At 33.4% G+C, this 6,608-nt stretch overlaps 1 long non-coding RNA gene across 1 annotated transcript; it reads left to right on the top strand.

Annotated features, from left to right (window-relative positions):
* Positions 1 to 204: 204 nt before the first annotated feature.
* On the top strand, positions 205 to 6,259 carry LOC138314004 (uncharacterized). The gene is made up of 4 exons (XR_011207310.1): positions 205 to 336; positions 1,400 to 1,502; positions 1,854 to 1,980; positions 2,459 to 6,259. It is a non-coding gene; the product is annotated as an uncharacterized lncRNA (long non-coding RNA).
* Positions 6,260 to 6,608: the final 349 nt, after the last annotated feature.

Raw genomic sequence — 6,608 nt, 5'->3', positions numbered from 1 at the left:
TAGCAGATGAGAGTCAAATCACCCAGAGGATAATCAACTGTTTACCTTTTTACAGTCCGCTTAACAATGAATTTATAAACTACCATTTGCCCCATATTTCATGATCAATGAACAATTTAAAAAATATAAGGGCTATGAGGATCAAGATATCTTTTCTCAGAGAGCATGTTCAGCTGTATAAACATAGTTATGTTGTGTTTTAACATGTGATTTGATACTATTGTCTTATACATATGAAGTATATTAAATGCCGTAATTTTTCCTTGTAGGTTACAGATTCAACTGTTGTGTGCTCAAGGCATTTCAAAACAGAAGATATTGTGAAAAGTTTGACTGGTAATTGAATTTAAATCATGTGATAATACATTTAACTTATATTATGTTTAAAGGTTATTTTTTTAAAGATAATTATTTGAATGAGTTTGACTCAACATATAAATGTCAGGTTGAACTAGAGATGAGTCAGAGGACCAAATTGTTATACTTTTACTTTGTATTCCCTACTGTACACTCCTTCGGTCTGAAACTTCAAAACTTTTAATATATGTTGACAGAAAACTTGTTTATCAAAAGTGCATATAATAGCAAATAAGATTAATGCAACAATTTCAAACTTGAAATCAATTCTACAAAGTATAGATTTGTAGCGGGATTGGACTGGGTGGATCATCCATGACCAGGTACCTCAGTCTGAGTCGGTAGAGCACTCAGCTATTGGTCAGAGGGTCTCGGGTTCCAAGCCTGGTCTGGCCGGTACATTTCTCCTCTCCTGTTACAGTTTTTTTTATTAGTTTAACGTCCTATAAACAGCCAGGGTCATTTAAGGCTTGCAACTCAGAGGCGGAGGGCTTGTGGTAATATGTCGAGCCACCTGTTACAAATTCATGAATTCCTAAAGAATCTCAATCAATACTTTTCTAGTATTCTATGATTGCACAGAACGAAAGAATATTGGTGAAAAAAAAAAATTGCATCCTGGGTACAGAATCTGTTGACAAAGTTTTCAGTGGGTTTACTCGACTAAATTGGCTGAGTGAGCTACAATTAGTGAATGTGACATAAACAGTCAACATTTTTCGGGTGAAAAAATAATATGTTTTCACCATAAAGGAATATAGAGAAAACAAAGTAAAGGTATATCAATTATGATAATCCTAATTGGTCCTCAAAACTACAATTTAATTTGAGTTATATTAGTAACACATTTCATAATATGCTTTTTAACTTGTTAAGTCATAATTTGATCACATCATTGACAAAGTTTGACAATTTGACATTACTAACTCATAATAGGTAGAGTAATTTAATTTTAGAATGATCATTATTGCCATATTGTTTTTGCTTTCCTTCAGTAACTCATTTGAATAAATAAAATTAATTGTCTTCGAAATATTTTCAGGATTACGTAAATTGAAGAAAGGGACTGTTCCTTCCATTTTTCCCTGGACTCCAGACAATGTGCTTAGAAGATCTCCACGAAAAAGAACAGCAGCTAGTGACAGGTTTAAACTCCTTAATTGCACTGATCATGTACTGATAATCATGCAACCAGGTTTGATTTGCAAATTCAAATAGAAGCATTTAAGCATTGGTTGTGATATTTTTGACATGCATTTGTGTGTAACATATATTGGGAAATCTAGCATATCCAATGGTCTATAGGTATTGGGCAATGGCAATGTACATGTAAATATTTTGAAAAAAAAAATCTGAATTTCTTCAAACTTTTTAACTAAAGTACAAGACATTCTGCCAATGAGAAAATTACTAACACATGAGGCTTATGAAACTGCAGCAGCAGGTGTGCTCAGTGGGCTGTATATTTTATGTAAATGTACATTTTTTCTTTGCAGCAATGAAGGTTATACAAAAAAAAGTACATCTGTAACTGAGGTAGCACATTCAACTATGCCAACTAATCCCCCTAGTGTGGAGCATGACTACTGTGTCGAAAAGCCATCAAAAGATGAAGATATTGAGGTATCAGTAATTTGTTATCCATATTAGATATTATTATGCCCATGCTTTATATTTTATTTCACATCAATGCATTTGAAATTATGCTAATTGGTATCCACCCACTGACATATAATATAGGTAAGATGGTTTGTTATGTACACAAAACAGGCTGCTGTAACCTTCGATTTAACTTTGACTTTCAATTAAGAAAAAAACTTATACCACTTGTACATCAGATTGTATTATGTATATTATATATTTTGTTACCATGTATATGAGTAAAATACATGCAGTTTTATAACACATATGGTAAGGGAAATTCATGTGATTGTCTTGTTAAAATGGATTTATGAACTCCAGATTATAAGTAGATACCACACATAGGAGCAGCTACTCGTGGTAAGAATAATTCCATTTTAATTGATTAAAGGCACTATATAAAATATAGCTTACTTTCTATGATATTGAAATTGTATTGACTTTTTGTTTTACTTTCCAGGAGATGAAGATCCATATTGAAAGGCTGCAACAGAAGGTTACAGAACTCACCAGTAAAGTGGAGAAATTTGGGATTCAGAAATTTTCAGCTAATCCAGACCTAATCAATTTTTATACTGGCTTCACTTCATATGAAATTTTTTGTACTGTTTATAATGTTATCGAACCAACAGCTTCTAATATGATTCGGTGGACGCAGATTCAACGAAATTGCAATATTAATACTAATCCTTTTAGAATTGAATCATTATCATATGTAGATCAGTTTTTTATGTTTTTGTGTAGACTACGACAAGGATTTTTTGAAGAAGATTTAGCTCAACGTTTTTGTGTTTCGCAGAGCACTGTAAGTCGTATTATCATAACATGGAGTAACTATTTATACTGCATTTTAGGTTGTATACCAATTTGGCCAACAAGAGCTATTGTTCAGAATTTTTTGCCAGATTGTTTTAAACAAACTTTTCCTGATACTAAAGTAATTTTAGACTGTACAGAAATTCGTGTTCAGACTCCCAGTGCAAAAGTTCTAAATTCTCAAACTTATTCTAATTACAAATCTCACACAACTTTTAAAGGTCTGATTGGTATAACTCCAAATGGAGCTGTTTGTTTTGTTAGTAGATTGTACACTGGTAACATATCAGACAAAGATATTACCCAACGTAGTGGTATTTTAGATTTGTTAGAAGCAGGTGATGAAGTAATGACAGACAAGGGATTTTTGATACAGGATTTATTAACTCCAATCGGAGCAAAATTAGTTATTCCCCCCATTTTTGGGAAGCAAAGGCAAATTTAGTAAAGAGGAAGTCACCAGAACACAACAAATAGCAAGGTTGAGGATACATGTTGAACGGGCAATAAGAAGATGTAAAGAATACCATATTTTTGATCAAGTTGTACCTTTGTCAATTGCTGGAACTGTGAACCAGATTTGGACCATATGTTGTTTACTCACAAATTTTCAAGGAAAGTTATTTTAACTTTAACAAAATTTATCCTCATACTGAATTATGTATACTTAGCTATTCAGTAACTATACAGTATCATAAACAAAACAAAAATTGTGATTGGTGTTTAAGAATACTTTTACATAGATATAATGTTCTATGCTTGTTTGTTGACTATCAATTCCTTTGTTTTAGACAAATATAAGTGGTTGGAAACTATGTCTAGATATTTGGTAATACTAATTGAAGGGTAAAATGTATGTATTTTCCACAAAACATGCATGCTGTATTTTACTTCAATTATCAGGCATTTTTTTATTTGCCTTTGACACGTTCAATTTTTTTCTATGCAATATTCAGTTTTTAACACACTGGGGTAAAAAGTAGCTGAAATAGAACATGTCTAGCTTGATCTTCATCTCATCCCACTTCCCTTGGTTGAAATTGATTCTCTCTAAATGATAATCATTTCTGCACATTACAAACAAATCACACCACTTGGCACCTGTGAGGCCCATTTGACCCATGATCTGATAATAGTAGTCATGTGTACTCTTCAGTTTGTATGTATTATCCACCAAAGATAAATACTTCAGATCTGTAATAGAATCTGCGTTTGGACATTTTATTTCTAAAAGTCCATGCATGGGGGACACAGATGGATCAATGACTTTTCTGTCTGGTGAAGTTCCTAAATGACTACAGGAAGGATTTATTACTAAACCGGCTTGGTATACATTGTTACCCGTTATTGTTGAATAAGATTCTGCGGCTTCCTGCTCATGTTCAATGCCAAATTTCATAGCAGCTGTTTGCACTCTTGTGCCTCTAAGTAAGGTTTCTGCAAGAACGGTATGATCTTTTTTTCTTGTGCAAACACGTTTAAACACTGATGACGTTAATCTGTATTTGCGAGCACTTTTCCAGTATGGATTTTTTGATTGTTCTAGAGTGTTTTTTTCTATATCAATACTGTCAGGTGTTGTTACAGCTAATCCTTGATACACATGCTGTTCTCCCATTTTCAACACAACTGAAAGACTATTATGACTCTCTGGCAATTCATAAGGAGGGTATGTTGGAAAGTTTGGGTGGTTAATAATGTTTGTGTTATGAGGAGATATCTTCTGCTGGTAGGACAAAACTGATCCCTTGGGGACAGGCCCAATTTTCGAGTCTGTGATTTCAACATTCTCCATTGTTTTTGGTAATAAAGTTTTTAACTGTACATTGGTAGATTCCAGTTGTGTAGAAAGATTGGTGAAAATACTTGCGAATGGGATGGGTTGTTGTATTGGACAGTAGAATTTGGATTTTACACCATCTGTTCTCTTTCGTTTCAAATTTGAAATTTTTTGAACAGTTATATCATCGACAGCCTGTGGTGCGACACCTTGCATACGCTGGGGAATATGCCATGTTTGAGGCATTGATGTTTTTGAAGCAACACATGGAATGGTTTTTAGGCTAAGTTTTTGATAATGATTTAATGTAAACAATAAACCGAGGATATGGCTGCATTGGCCTGAGCCTGCCTTACATGTGCAGTTTGAATTTTGAATCGAAGAATTCGAATCCAAGGTCAAATGTAGAGAATGAGGGGGGTCATTTTTCCTCATTGAAGGAAAGCACTTTCCTTTTATGTCGCACCCTAATCCTGTCGATAATGGTCTCACTGAAACAGCACAAAAGAAAATAAATTTATCAAGAAAAACAGATCCTTAGTTTAAAAGAAAATAGGAAGTAAAATAAAGAAAAAAAATAAAATAAAATGAAAGTTTTGTGGTCATTGTGATAAAATATAATTAAGCTTTTTGCCTGTGTGCTGCTTGAATGGGATAAATGTTGTATTTATATGTTGAATGTTTATTGGAATTTTTGGTATTACATAATGCAGAACTCGGAACTGGCTACACATTTATTAATGTCATACGGAAATTATTAGGAGTTAACATGGACAAGGTTTTGATCAGAGCTAGAGTCTGTCTGTGCTCTGTTCATTATCATCCTCATTGTGTAAACTTACCATTCAAACAGTTTGTTTTCATTAACTGAAAGCCCCGTGATACTGATATTTGGTCTGTAGACTGCTGGAATGCTACCAAGTTTGTTTAAATGAATGACCTTGACCTTCAATCAAGACTTTCTGTCAATAAAATCCTTAGAGGTGTAGTCAGATGACTGTTAAGGCACATTGAGTCTTTTGTTTAGATTTCTAACTTAAATTCATGGAAAGTTGTTATTCCAAGCTTGACATATATAGGCCTAATTATTTTTGTTTTGTGTCAAATGACTTTGTCTATTGTATTAACCTACTCGGTTACCATGATAGTGTAACTGGCTATTCTATGTTTTGATACCTAGAGATGTTCCACTGCTGACAAATGGTATTTTTTCTCTATCAAAAACAGGAGAAGACGTATAAGTTTTTTTCTTAAGTTACAAAAGTTACTAACTTTACACCATTACCACATTGAAAATTTTGAGCTTCTAATTTAAATTTATGTAATTGTGTCCCAAAAAAATCAATGGCACTAGGTCCTACATGTATATGGGATGAGGTACTAGCTGATCGCACATGCACCAAATGCGAAATTATTTTACATTACTTTTTGTGTTATTTATACAGATATATATACAATCAAACACCAATTATTGTTCAAATGATGAGTATGGTTTATGCTCTGTCAGCAGTGGAGCATCTTTAAATGAAACAGTTTTTTATGTAAAAATGAATTCCATAATCTTGTTTAGTTCCAAGTTATTACATGTATTATATTGTAATAGGTCTACTACACTGATACTTCCTGAAGTATTTTAAAAATAAATTTAGATATGAACACCTATAATACAGGTTGTCTTATATTTACTGATGTTATCTAATTGCCATTTAGTTGGCTATCTGCGCCATGCATCAAACAGAAACATTTGCTTTCATTGTAAACGTTAATACTTCATCTTATGCCAGCAATGTACAGTAATACGCCAAAAATATGTACTGTATGTAGTAAAAAAAATGTTCAACCAAATACTTTTGGCACAATAAGTACTGCAGATGTTTTAACTTCATAATTGTGAAGCAGAATAGGTCAGTGTCGATCACCAGTGAGGTAGCTCAGTCGGTAGAGCATAAGGCTAGGGGCCACGGTGGCCGAGTGGTTAAGATGTCTCGACATATCACCACAAGCCCTCCACCTC

This window comes from Argopecten irradians, unplaced genomic scaffold, assembly GCF_041381155.1.
Source record: "Argopecten irradians isolate NY unplaced genomic scaffold, Ai_NY scaffold_1166, whole genome shotgun sequence".
NCBI classification, from domain to species: Eukaryota; Metazoa; Mollusca; class Bivalvia; order Pectinida; family Pectinidae; genus Argopecten; species Argopecten irradians.
Note: the sequence above shows the minus strand (reverse complement) of the source record. Positions and strands in the feature narration are given on the sequence as shown.